Source organism: Tachyglossus aculeatus, chromosome 7 (genome assembly GCF_015852505.1).
Source record: "Tachyglossus aculeatus isolate mTacAcu1 chromosome 7, mTacAcu1.pri, whole genome shotgun sequence".
Taxonomy (NCBI): domain Eukaryota; kingdom Metazoa; phylum Chordata; class Mammalia; order Monotremata; family Tachyglossidae; genus Tachyglossus; species Tachyglossus aculeatus.
Window position 1 is genome coordinate 21385528 of NC_052072.1, and position 14701 is coordinate 21400228.

General features: G+C 45.9%; 1 protein-coding gene across 2 annotated transcripts in view; it reads right to left on the minus strand.

Annotated features, from left to right (window-relative positions):
• CAMK1G (calcium/calmodulin dependent protein kinase IG) overlaps window positions 1-11634 on the minus strand; it is a 43168-nt gene extending 31534 nt beyond the window's left edge. Inside the window, exon 1 of one of the 2 annotated variants that reach the window (XM_038749766.1) lies at window positions 11547-11634. The gene's annotated coding sequence lies outside the window, so the exon portion shown is untranslated. Of the gene's footprint in view, window positions 1-11340; window positions 11433-11546 lie in introns of those variants that run through there. The other variant, XM_038749767.1, reaches the window with a different exon arrangement.
• Between the last annotated feature and the right edge of the window lie 3067 nt (window positions 11635-14701).

Consider the following 14701-nt stretch of genomic DNA (forward strand, 5'->3'; position numbering starts at 1 on the left):
CATTCAATCGTATTTATTGAGTACTTACTGTGTGCAGAGCACCGTACTAAGCGCTTGGGAAGTACAAGTTGGCAACATATAGAGACGGTCCCTACCCAACAATGGACTTAGTGGATAGAGCACAGGCCTGGCAATCAGGTCATCGGTTCTAATTCCTGTTCCACCACTTGTCTGCTGGGTGGCCTTGGGCAAGTCACTTCACTTCTCTGTGCCTCAGTTACCTCATCTATAAAATGGGGATTGAGACTGTGAACCCCACATGGGACAGGGACTATGTCGAATCAGATTTGCTTGTATCCATCCTAGCACTTAGTACAGTGCCTGGCACATAGTAAGTGCTCAATAAATATGTCTGAATGAATGAATGAAAAGTGCTTAATAAATACCATAATTATCCAGCAATTAGAACAGTGCTTGGCATGTAGTAAGCACTTAACAAATACCATTATTATCATTATTATTATGCTAAGTGCTGATGTAGATACAAGATAATCAGGTCTCACATGGGGCTCACAGTCTAAGTAGGAGGGAGAACTGTACCGAATTCCCATTTTGCAGATGAGAAAACTGAGGCCCAGAAAAGTGATATGATTTGTCTAAAGTCACCCAGCAGTCAACTGGATGACCCAGGATTAGAACCCAGGTGCTCTGACTTCCATGCCTATGCTTTTTCCACTAGGCCACGCTGCTTCTCAAATTAAACCTTGCCTGCATCTGAACCTCCAGCACCTCATTTTCCACTCATGACTCACGGTTCCAAGCAGGCCACCTCTGGCTCACATTTTTTTTTAATGGTATTTAATCACTTTCTGTGTGCCAGGCACTATACTAAGCGCTGGGTTAGATAAAACAAGTAAGGTTGGACACAGTCCCTGTCCTAGTCTTAATCCCTATTTTACAGATGAGGTAATTGAGGCACAGAGAAGTTGAGCAACTTGCCCACGGTTACACAGTAGACAAGTGGCAGAGCCGGGAGTAGAACCTTCAAAGCCTTATTGAAATCACATTTCCTCCCAGAAGGCTTCCTGGATTAAGGTATCTTTTCCCCTATTCCCTCTACCTTTTGTGTCACCTCTATGATTGGATCTGTAACATGGCCTAGTGGATAGAGCGTGGGCCTGGGAGTCAGAATGACCTGGGTTCTAATCCCAGGTCCACTACATTAATGCTGTGTGACCTTGGGCAAGTCACTTTACTTCTCTGTTCCTCAGTTATCTCATCTGCAAAATGGGGATTAGGACTGTGAGCCCCATATGGGACAGGGATTGTGTTCAGTCAGATTATTTTATATCTACTCCAGTGTTTAGTACAGTGCCTGGCACGTAGTAAGTGCTTAACAGTTACCACAATTATTATCTGTACCCTTTAAAAACTTGACATTCACCATGCCTCAGTCCCCAGCATTTATGTACACATCTGTAACGCAATTATTTCATGTCTGCTTCCCCCGCTAAACTTCCTCTTGTAAGTTCCTCTTGGTCAGGAAACATATCTACAAACTGTATTGTACTGTCCTCCCAAGCACCTAAGTCAAATGCTCGTTGCTCAGTCAATAGCATTGACTGATCTGATTGCATTGCTTGAACCCCACTGCTGAGTCCCTTGCTTGGTACAGCATAAGCATTTAACGAATATAAGTTATTATCACTATTGAGCCTTAACCTTAAGGAGGAGACAGACACTAAAGCATTTACAGTTAGGAGGGAGAAGGAAAGGGGGAGATGTGTAAGAGTTAGTTCTTAAGTAATGGAGTATGTGCGAATTGTATAAAAGAGTTCTAGGCGGTAGTGATTGCACAGTTGTGTAACTGGTGCTGATTCCTGAAGTGGCACTTTAAGGGAGATATAACCTGGGAGAGCATAAGTTAATCAGAGGAGGCCTCCTGGAGGAGATGTGATTTCAGAAGGGTACTGAAGGTGGAGAGAGAGATGATGATGATAGAATTGAGGTATTTACCCGTGGGGAGCATGGGAAAGATAGGGAGTATGTGCACACAAACCGTACCCAACAGCTCAAAGCCAAACAGACTCAACAACAGGAGATAAAGGGACCAGGGCAAGAAAAACAACCTTGCACCTGCAAAGCTCGGAGGCAACCTCAAGGCCATATCCACAGCCAGCAATGGTTGGCAACGGGTGGCTGGGGGCCAGCCAGAGCAAACGCTTCGTGATGGACAGAGCTGTTGCTAGGCTAGTGGCTGGAGGGTGGCGAGTGAGTGTGCTACATGGCCTGAGAAAATCCTGCCCCCGGGCAATGGGGGGTATAAGAGACGAACAAGACAAGGGGGGTGCAAGCACGCACGCAGCTCACACGCACACACAGGTACTCTCTCTTCCTCCCTTTCTCTCTCTCTCTCTTTCTCTCTTTCTTTATTAACCATGTAATCGCTGATAGCAAATAAACGGCAACCAAGCTTTGGACCTCTGGCTGACTCTTCCTGGTGTGAACGCGCGGCCTGCGTCCGGAGACGTCCGAAGACCCGGAAAGGGTAAGAACCCGAGAGTTGCCCCCGAAACCCCGGGGAGCAACGTTTACCAAATGCCCAAGCCCTGGGATAGATACAAGTTAATCAAATTCAACACAGTTTCTGTCCCCCTGATGGGGTTCTCAGTTAAAGGAATTGAATTCCCTTACAGATGAGGAACCTGAGGCCCAGAGAAGTTAAGTGACTTGTCCAAGGTCACTCAGTAGGCAAGTGGTAGAGCTGGGAGTAGAACTCAGGCTTCCTGACACCCAGTTCTGTGCTCTGTCACACATCACTTTCCCTGGAGATTTCTCAGAACAGAAAAGAACTCCCGAATATCTGTGTTGAGCAAAAGGCTGCTTTGCTTGAAGGCAGGGCCCTAGCTAGGATGACATGCCTGGAGTCAGAAATTCTTCAGAAGAGGCACTTCCTTAGACACCTCGGTTAATTTGTGAAGGATTTTTTAGTTTGGAAGAATGTGACTTTAATACTTGTTTTCTAACCTGGCCTGAAAAAAATCTCTTATCCCTCCTTATTTCCCTCACACTTCTGGACCAAGAGACTTGGAGATTAAGTCTGTGAGCCCCATGCGGGACAGGGACTGGGTCAAACCCAATTTGCTTGTATTATTATTATTATTATTGTATTTGTTGAGTGCTTACTATGTGCCAGGCACTGTACTAAGCGCTGGGATAGACACAAGCAAATTGAGTTGAACACAGTTTAGCCTACAGCACTTCTCTTCACAACTAGACCCATTAAAAATCTATTTCTGCTGACTGTTATTTTTAGTTATACAAACTACGTCTAATAATGGCTCACTTTTAAAAACCTAACAAATCTCGGCTGCTGCTCTAGGAGTAAAATACAAGTCTCACCATGTTGATTTGTTTGGGGTTCAGTACTGAACAAGTGAGTGTGGGTAATTATTTAGAAATGGCCAGCTTAGAGAACGATGAATTTTAGTGTATGTAAATGAATTTAGAACTTGAGCTGAACAAATGGAAGAGCACAGACCTGGGAGTCTGTTACATGCCTGTTCTGTGGCCTTGGTCATATCATTTAACCTGTCTGTGCCTCATTTCCTCATTTCAAAATGGGGATTCAAAACCCATTCTCCCTTCTACTTAAGACTGTGAGCCCCATGTGGGATCTGATTATCTTGTATCTACCCCAATGCTTAGAACAGTGCTTGGCACATAGTAAGCACTTATCAAATACCACAGTCATCACCATGTTGAAAAAAGGGTTGGAAATCATCAAGTAAAAACAAGAAATATCACACAATGAATTTGACTTACAATCTAAAGTACATTTTTTTTTTTTTAATCTGGGGCAAGGCTAAGGATAGAATAAAATTTAGAACAACGTGGATGCACACTTGCAGGAAGACGTGATCTGGTAGGTTGAGTCGGCAAATGGGATTTGTTTTTAATCACTGAAAATCTAATAATAATAATAATAATGATAATAATAATAATAATAATTATGGTGTTTGTTAAATGCTTACTATGTGCCAGGACTAAGCCCCCCTTTTCCTTGGCTCCCCCTCCCCTCCCCACTGCCCCAACTTGCTCCCTTTGCTCTTTCCCCCTCCCTGCCCCACAGTACTTGTGTATATAATTACATATTTATTATTCTATTAATTTATTAATGCTTTGTATATATATATATATCTATAATTCTTTTTATTTATATTGATGCTATTTATGCCTGTTTACTTGCTTTGATGTCTGTCTACCCCCTTCTAGACTGTGAGCCTGTTGTTGGGCAGGGATTGTCTCTACTTGTTGGTGAAGCACTTAGTACAGTGTCTGGCACATAGCAAGCATTTGACAAATACCACAATTATTATTATTGTCTTGGGAGTCAGGGAAAGGGGGAGAGTTCTAAAACATTGTTAAAAACGGCCTTCGTCTTGTCCGCAGAGTCTCCGACATCAGCGCTGTCATCAACCAATTTGGCGGTCTTGGATGAGACCATCCTACTGTTGCTGTTTTTCTGCTGTGTGACCTGGGACAAGTCACTTAATTTCTCTGGGCCTCAGTTACCTCATCTGTAAAATGGGGATTTAGACTATAAGCCCCAAGTGGGACATGGGACTGTGTCCAACCTGATCATCCTGTATCTACCTCAGTGCTTAGTACAGTGCCTGGCACATAGTAAGTGCTTAACCAATACCATTAAAAAAAAGAGGGTGGATTAAGGGTAGGAGCTACTGGGGCCTTCAGGAAGTCCCACCCTCGAATGGCGGGCTCTGCTGCTGTAGGGAACATCAGTAGCATTTATTGAATGCTTACTGTGTGCAGAGCACTGTACTAAGTGCTTAGGAGAGCTTACAATTCAAGAAGAGTTCATTCATTTGATCGTATTTATTGAGTGCTTACTGTGTGCAAAGCACTGTACTAAGCGCTTGGGAGAGTACAAGATAACAACAGACACATTCCTGCCCACAACAAGCTCACAGTCTAGAGTTGGTAGACAAAATCCCTTCCTTCAAGGAGCTTCCAGTCCTTCCTCAGGGCCTGAAGATATGGTTTGACTAGCTGATATGGAGGGAGGCAACCCTAGTGGTCCATTTTGAAAGCACAACTGAAGTGACTCCCCATTCCTCCAAAGACTCATGCTCAGAAAACTCTGAGGCTGAACCTCCATTGTCCTAAAACTGCAACCCAGAACTGCAATGAAGGCTGAGGGCCCCCAGGCAGAGTGGACCAGACCATTTTTTCATCCTGGGCAGGCCTTCTGACAAACCAAGCCTGGGGATCACATAAAATCTGTCTGGGAAGCAGCATGACCAGATGGAAAGTGCCCGAGCCTCAGAGTCAGAGGCGCTGGGTTCTAATCCCACATCCACCTCTTGCTGCTGAGTGACCTTGGGCAAGTCACTAAACTTCTCTTTGCATTAATTTCCTCATCTGTAAAATGGGGATTACATTCTACTCCTTCCTACTTCGTCTGTGAGCCCAATGTAGGACAGGTATTAATCTTGTTCCAAATACAGTGCTTGGAACATATAAGTGACTGGGGTATTTAAGCATTTACTATGTGCAAAGTACTGTACTAAGTGCTGGGGTAGATACACAATCATCAGGTACCACATGGGGCTCACATTCTACGTAGGAGGGAAAGCGTGCATTGAATCCCCATTTTTCAGATGAGGGAACTGAGGCTCAGAGAGGTTAAATTTTATGTATATGTATGTACATATATATGTTTATATAGATAATGCATCAATGATAAAGTACATGACATGCAAGTAGATGCATGGTTGAGTCAGTGACAATATCCAGAACACAAGCTTGAGTTTAATAGAGCTTTCATTTTCCACAGGGAATTTTTGGGGCCATAAAACTGGACCCTGAACTAATCTTGGCCCAAGGTGGAGCACAGTCCTCTCCTGGTAGCTATCTAAAGTGAGGGATGCTGGGAAATTTGTTCCTCAGCTCATCAGCTTGGGGAACAAGGCTCCTCAGGTCTGAATGGGAGCTCCAGATCTCAAGTGCATATCTGGGAATAGTTTTGTTGGTTCGAAAGAGACGTTCAAGCATCATTAGAAAGAGAGCGTCTGCTCCTTGATAAAACTCCCTGGATTACTGCCACCTGTGGTGTTCTAAATTCCCCACAACCGGAAGAGATGGAGAAACACTGATTAAATGCAAACCGTGAATCACGAAGGCTGCGAGATGCTGCCCACATGACACTGCCCACGCTCAACACAGGGAGGCATGACCAGAATGCACATGGCCAAACAAAGGGGCTCTTGGAACTGGTGCCCAGGAAGGGTAATAATAATTATGGTACTTGTTAAGCACTATGTGTCAAGCACTGTTCTAAGTACTGGGGTAGATACAAGTTAATCAGGTTGGACACAGTCCATGTCCCACATGGGGATCACATTCTTAATTCCCATTTTACAGATGAGGTAAATGAGGCCCAGAGAAGTGAAATGACTTGCCTAAGGTCACACATATATGCTGTGTGACACAGCTGGGATTAGAACCCAGGTCCTTCTGACTCCCAGGCCTGTGCTCTAACCACTAAGGTGTGCTGGTTGGGTGAGCTTCTGCCCTTGTACCAGGGTGGAGCTGTGCTGAGGAAGGGTTCAGAGAAGGAGGGAGAGAAAGAGGAGGAAGCAGATGATGAGGAGTAGGAGGAAGAGATTCCTATTGAGAATTAGCTTAACTGCCAGAGTCAGGACCTGGGTTCTCATCCCTCCTCTGTCACATGTCTGCTGTGTGACCTGGGCATGCCACTTCTCTGTGCCTCAGTTTCCTCATCCTTAGAATGGGGTTTCAATTCCTATTTTCCCTCCTACTGAAACTGTGAGCCCCATGTGGTACAGGGTACCAGATTGGATTATCTTGTATCTACCCTAGTGTTTAACACAGTGCTTGATCCATTGTAAATGCACTGCAATTATTATTATTCATGGTAGGAACAGAAAAATCCATAGCAGAACTCCCTGGAGGGGCCTGGAGAACAAGTTTTTGACTTTGGGCAATTAGTGAGGGAAAAAAACCAAAAATGTCACACCCTGTCCCAGGATTGCCATTATTAATTCTGGTGTGGAGGCTTTAGCTGGAATAATGGAGAGAGGGCCTTCAAGTTATAGGTAGGGATTGGCCCTCTGGATTCTCTTCTCTGCTTTTTTTAAAAATAGCGTTTGTTAAGCACTTGGCGTGTTCCAGGCACTGCACTAAGCACTGAAGTAGATACAGGATAATCAGGTTGCATACAGTCCATATTCAACATGGGGCTCACAGTCTAAATCTTCATGTTACAGATGAGGTAACTGAGGCCCAGAGAAGTGAAGTGATTTGCCGAAGGTCACACAGCAGCCAAGTAGCAGATCTAGGATTAGAACCTAGGTCCTTCTGACTCCCAAGCCTGTACTCTATCCACTAGACTATGTTATTCATCTCCTCAGTGCACACCAGGACAATTGTAGTCCTGACAGCATGGGAAACCACATTGTCTTCGAGGCATAAGCAGTGGAAAACCTTTGACTTTTGAGTTTTTAAGTTTTCTGGAGCAAGCCTGTTCCAGCTCTGAGTTATCGCTCTATTCATCAATAAAATGTGTCCTTCACTTCTATGTGCCGTGTGGGGGGTGGGGTGGGGGAGGCAGTGTAACACACCATGGAATCAAGCAGATCATTCTCAGATGAGGAAAAAAAAAGTCCTATTGTTTTCTTGCCAAGTCAAGATGGAAGTGGAGGTGTTTGGCATTCAATTCCAATCAGCCCACATTCTAATCTCCTTCACACTCTCCCTCTCATTCTTTCAGGGGTGTGGCATTTCACATATCTATGAGTTTCCAATCATTAACTATAGTCCCCGTTCCCTCTCATCCAAAGGAAAGGACATTTTAGAATCTTTGACGGGCCTGCTATCCCAGAGGTTATTTTAGGCATCCCTCTGCCTCCAGGCAGAACCACAGGCTGGGCTGCCCTTAAGCAATGATGTGGCACTGAAGCCCAAACTATATCTTCCTCCCTTCCCTCCAAAGGTGGAAACCTTGCTCTTGGCAATTTCTCGAGAGCACGACTGGACTTTGGGGTGAATCTAGTGCAGATTGGTGGGGAGGAGCAAAGAAGCAGTGTGGTCTAGTGGAAATAGCCGAGCCTGGGAGTCAGAGGACCTGGGTTCTAATCCTGGATCTGCCGTGCATCTGCTACGTGATCTTGGGTAAGTCACTTCACTTCTCCATGCCTCAGTCCCTCACCTACAAAATGAACAATACCTGTTCTCCCTCCTAGATTGCGATCTCTGTGTGGGACAGAGACTGTATCTGACCTGATCATCTTGTATCTTCCCCAGTGCTTAAACAGTGCTTGACACATAGTAAGTGCTTAACAAATACCACAGTTGTCATTATCTTCTGAACGGTGCTGCTTCCCTACCTAAAATTTATTTTAATGTCTGTCTCCCCACCTACATTGCAAGATCCTCAAGGGCAGGGATGATATCTACCTTATTTTACTCTTCCAAGCACTTAGTAGAGTACTCTGCATACAAGAAGTGCTCAGTAAACATCACAAATGGATTGATTTCAGAAGCTTTTTCTTTTGTGACCTACATCCATCTTGCTGCAATTTTATGCTATTTCTTCCATTCAGATGAAGACCAGCTGGCCACATTATACCCTTTTGTAAATATGGAGATTCTTAGCGTCTATTCAACCTCTTAATGCTCCCAATACCAAACATTTCTGTTTTTCTCTCTCTTTTTTCTCCAGTCTTCCGGATTCTAGCTGGGCCCCCTCTCACCAGATTCTGAGCTAAGCAAAGAAATCGGAGGGTCTTACTTCCCGATTCTCAGTCACTGAGGCTGAAGAAGGAGTCCAGCCAAGTTCGGATCCTGAGAGGACTGGAGGGATTTGCCAACCCTGCTCATTTGAGCTGTGTGGGGACCTTCAGATATAAGGGAAAGGATTTGCCTGGGGGCAGATGGATGGACATGATAGCCCCTTGAAGTTTATTGGGTCTTCATCATCCCACCTGCATAGCCTAGTGGAGAGAGCACAGGCCTGGGGGTCAGGAGGACCTAGATTCTAATCTGGGCTCTGCCACTTCTCTAGTGTGTGACCTTGGGCAAGTCGATTCACTTCACTGTGCCTCAGTTCCTTCATCTGGAAAATGGGGATTAAGATTGTGAGCTTCATGTGGAACAGGGACTGCATCCAACCTGATTTGCTTATATCTACCCCAGTGCTTAGTATAATGCCTGGCACCTGGTAAGCACTTAATGAATACCATTTTTAACCTATTTTGGGATTGGCAGCTCCCTCCCCTCCTGCCTTCCCTTCCCAGATGTAAAACATGTTATGCTTTTACCCTGTTCATCTGTAATCTTCATTCATTCATTCATCCAGTCAGTCATTCAGTTCATTCTTGTGCCATGGCTCATTCATTGTTGGTTTTCTTTTCCTCATTTATTCCCTGGGAGGTTTCGTTCTGACTCTGCCCTATAAGTGTTTGTGTGCGTGTTTCCATGGGTATGGGTGTATGTCTCTGTCCCTGTGAGAGTGTGTATATGTCTGAATGTGAGTGTGTGTATGTGAGTGTGTGTGTGTGTTTCCGTGACAGAGTTCCTGTCCCTATATGAGAGATAGAGTGTGTGTATCGGGGCCCATGATGTTGTGTGACTGACCCTGATAGTGTGTTTGTCTATTTATATGTGTGTTTTCCAGTTCCTGTATGAGTGTCTAGGTCTGTGCGTGCGCGCGCGCGTGTGTGTGTGTATTTTGGTGGGAAACTATTTTCAAATGCAACACTGCTCTCAGTCTAACATCTAAATGCATGGAAGATCCCTTTCCTTCCCTTTTCCATAAGGGTTGAGGATGGGCTTTGACTGCTTCTCTCACCAAAATAGGCAAAGCTTTCAGGTCTTCTTTCATTCAGTCATATTTATTGAGCACTTACTATGTGCAGAGCACTGTACTAAACGCTTGGGAAGTACAAGTCGGCAACATATAGAGATGGTCCCTACGCACAACAGACTCACAGTCTAGAAATGCCACAGAGCCCCACCCTTCCGGGTGGCCCCCTGAAAGATTGTTGCAGCTCAGAAGGAGCGGGAAGGAGACCACCCAGAGCTTGAAGTCAGGTTATCTGGTCCTCAGCATTAGCTGCCTGCAGGCAGATGAGTAGTTCACTCATTCAATCCTGAGCCCTCTATGGTTTTAGAAATTTCCCCAAGGATGGAGACTCTACAGCTTCCCCCAGGGTTTTATAACCTTCACAGCCAGAAAGCCCTTAGGTCTGAACCACCACCTAACGTGTCTCCTGCCCTCTCTAGGGCACCAAGTTCCTCTTCCTGTTTCCAATGTGTCTAAACCTTGTAACCTCACCAGCGCTTAGAACAGTGCTTTGCGCATAGTAAGCGCTTAATAAATGCCATTATTATTATTATTCGTCCCCCTCTGCCTCTCTCTGCCCACTCTTTGACTCTCTACCCGCTTCCCTTTCTCTTGCTCTCTCCTCTCCTCACTGTCTTTTTTTGCCATACCTCTCTCCATGTCCCATCTCTCTCTCCTTGTCTCATCTATCCCTCTTTCCTCACCTCTGTCACTCTCCCTCTCACTTGATTCCAACGTTTCCTTCTCCTAGTCCATGGTTCATGCCCGCAGCAGTCAGGGGAACTGGCCTTGGCCAGAAAGGGCCACGCAGACCCACTTTGGGGCTCTGCTATAAGACCAGGCAATCCGAGTCATTGCCTCCCAGCCCTGCCCAGCTTGGTCCCGGGGGGCTGGGACCTAGGAAAGGACCCTTTCCTGCCCGGCTGGGGGCTTCCAACACGGGTTTGGAACCCCACACATCCAATGGTCCGCGCAACCGACAAACAACCCCTCGTAGAGGTGCCCCCAGGGCACCCCCAGGCCTGGAGGAGGGGTCCCACCTGGCCCCTCTGAAACCGTGGCCCTAATGTTTGTGCGTCAAAGTTACGTGGGGAATGAAGGGGGGTGGGGGAAGGCAGGGGGAAAACAAAACCAAATGCAGACTTGAACCATCGTCTCTGGAAGTTTGATTCTATGACACCCTCCTAAGCACTTAGTTCAGTGCTCTGCACACCGCAGTCACCCACTATATACCACTGATTGATTTACTGAAAAGGAAAGGGGTGACAAGGAGAAGCCCCAGTGTAGGAGGGGTTTGTCTGGTCCGAGCAGCATCGCTGCAGTTCGGATTGGCACCAGGGTCCAGCTCTCGGGTTCAGTCTGCTGAGGTCTCCCCACACCCCCTCCATCCCCAGAGAACCCCCCAGGCCCCTGCCCCTAGGGAGAGGGAGAGGGGGACAATGACCCTGAAATAATGCAGAGAGGTACTACCAGCTGTGCACTGGGCGTCTCTTCCCATTGCATTTCTCTCCTACCTGGCCAGCTTGTCCCCTGCACCAGGATCAGTTCTGGAACCCTGGTTGTAATGAGGCTGCACTCTGGCCCCCCAGTGACCCAACGATCCTGATGATGGTGCCCCAAATCCAGAGGCTCCACCCCTCACCCCAAACCCTGGGCTGGCCACCTGTTCCCATACTGGGCCAAGTCCCCCCATCTCTGTGGAGAAGCAGGTTGGTCTTACCCAGGAGCTCAGAGAGAATCTTGCCTGTTGTTGCGCACGCCTCCCGATCAGCTCCTACAGGTCTGGAAAGATTAGCTGGCTCTGGGCTTTAACAATGAACTGGAATTAAAGGGGAGGGATGCAGGGATTTTCTTTCCCAGGATGGTAACCAGGCAGCCCTTAAAGGGGAGTACAAGTGGCTAGTGTGAAAGCATCTCTGTTTTCCCCATCCCCGCCTGCCTGCATCATCTCTTATCCAGCAAATGCGTTAGTACAAGGGCACTGCCAAGCAGCATCAGGAAAGAGAAAATCATGGCTTTGCCAACTGAAAGGGAATTATTGTTTTCTTTTGCAATAAACAAGACTATTTGAGTCTGCCCAGGTTGTCTCGGAAAAACTACCCAGATCTGGGAATGACAGCGGGAAAATAGCCAGGAACGGGCAGACCCAAGAGTTTAAAGGAAAGTGGTTGGTCTCTCTTTGAGATTAGACCCCAAACGCAAGGGTAACAGGAGAGACCATGTGACAGGAGAAGCAGCGTGGAACAGTAGAAAGAGCCCAAGGTTTGGAGTCAGAGGTCATGGGTTTGAATCCCAGTTCTGCCAATTGTCAGCTGTGTGACTTTGGGCAAGTCACTTAACTTCTCTGTGCCTCAGTTGCCTGTAAAAAAGGGATTAAGACTGTGAGCCCCCCGTGGGACAACCTGATCACCTTGTAACCTCCCCAGTGCTTAGAACAGTGCTTTGCACATAGTAAGCACTTAATAAATGCCATTATTATTATTATTATTATTATTATTATTATTTATTATTATTATTATTATCATCATTATCTAGTGAGAAGAAGACAGGCCTGGGAGTCAGAGGACCTGGGTCCTAATTCTGGCTCTGCCACTTGTCTGGTGTGACACCTGAAGCAAACCATTCAACGGTGCCTCAGTTTTCTCATCTGTAAAATGGGGACTAAATTCCTGTTCTCCCTCTCCCTTAGACTCTCAATCCCATATGGGACAAGGACTGTGTCTGATCAGGTTGTCAATCAATCAATCAATGCTATCTATTGAGTGTTTACTGTGCATAGAGCACTGTACGAAGCGCTTGGGAGAGTACAATACAACTGAGTTGGTAGACATATTCTCTGACCATAAGGAAGTTACAGTTTACAGAGGGAGACAGGTATTAATGTAAATTATGGATAGGTACATAAGTTCTATGGAGCAGAAACTGGGGTGGGATGTCAAGTGCTTAAAGGGTACAGATCCAGGTGTGTAGGTGATGCAGTAAGGGAGAGGGAGTAGACAAAATGAAGGCTTAGTCAGGGAAGGTCTAATGTGGGAGATCTGATTTTAATAAGGTTTTGAACAATAATAATAAAAATAATTCTGGCATTTATTAAGCACTTACTGTGTGCCAGGCACTGGGCTAAGCGCTGGAAGGTGGGGAGAGTGGCAATTTGTCATTTATGAAGGTAGGGGGAGTTCCAGATCAGGGGTCAGTGACGAGATAGACGGGATCAAGGTGCGGTGAATAAGATGACGTTGGATGAGTGAAGTGTGTTGGCTGAGTTGTAGCAGAAAACAGCGTGGCCTAATGGAAAGAGCATGGGCTTGGGAGTCAGAGGATGTGGGTTCTAATCCCTTCTCTGCCACAAATCTTCTGTGTGACCTTGGGCAAGTCATTTAACTTCTCTGTGCCTCAGTTGCCTCACCTGTAAAATGGAGATTAAGACTGTGAACCCCTTGTGGGACAGGGACTGTGTCCAACCTGATTAACTTATACCTACCACAGGGCTTAAAACAGTGCTTGGCACAGAGTAAACAAATACCTAGTAACAAATACCACAGTTATTATTATTATTATCAAGAAATCAGCGAGGTGAGGTAGGAGGGGGCGAGCTGCTTGAATGCTTTAAAGATGATGGAAAGGGGTTTCTGTTTGATGCTGAGGTGGCTGGATGACCACTGGAGGTTTTTGAGGAGTGGGGAGATATGAACTGAATGTTTTTTATAAAAATGATCCAATAGCAGAGTGAAGTGCAAACTGGAGTGGGGAGAGACAGGAGGTAGGGAGGTCAAGGAGGAGGTTGATGCAGTAGAGAAGCAGCGTGGCTCAGTGGAAAAGAGCCCAGGCTTTGGAGTCAGAGGTCATGGGTTCATATCCTGGCTCCGCCAATTGTCAACTCTGTGACGCTGGGTAAATCACTTAACTTCTCTGGGCCTCAGTTACCTTATCTGTAAAATGGGGATAAAGACTGCAAGCCCCCCGTGGGACAACCTGATCACCTTGTAACCTCCCTAGTGCTTAGAACAGTGCTTTGCACATAGTAAGTGCTTAATAAATTCCATTATTACTATTATTAATCTCTACCCAGCACTGGGCACATAGCTGCTGCTTTACAAATGCCACTATTACCAATCAACCAATCAATGGTATTTATTGGGTGCTTACTAGGAGCATGAGCCCTGTACTAAGCACTTTGGACAGTACAGTACTATGGGGTTAGCAGACATGTTCCCTACCCACAATGAGCTAACAGTCTAAAGGGGAAGACAAACATTAATATAAATAAATAATTTTTAATATATAATTGAAAAATATGTATTTAAGTGCTGTAGGGTTGAGGGTGGGGCAAATAGCAAATGCTCATGGGTTACAGATACAAGTACTTAGGCGACTCAGAAGGGAGAGGAAGCTGGGGAAGAAAGGGTTGAATTGGGGAAGGCCTCCTGAAGGAGACCTGATTTTAAAGAGCCTTGCATTGCTTTGTGCTCAGAGGTTCATACTTGGCAAGGGAGTGAGCCCACTGGTAACACAAAGCACACAGACACCTCAGGTGGTGTGAGGGGTGGGAGGGGCATTACTGGACTGGTGTTCCCCCATCCCCCCAAAAAAGGAAAATCTCCCCAAAAGGCTTCCCATCCCCCCTTCCCCAAATGGTGCCTGTATAAGAGCTTCTTTCAGATTTTTTAAAAGATATCTGTTACGCGCTTACCATGTACCAGGCACTGTACTCAGTGCTGGGGTAGAAATGAGCTTATCAGTTTGGACACAGTCCATGTGCCATATGGGGTTCACAGTCCTCTTTTTACAGATGAGGTTAACTGAGGCACAGAGATGTGAAGTGACTTGCCCAAACTCACTTAGCAGACAAGTAGTGAAGTGACATTAGAACCCAGT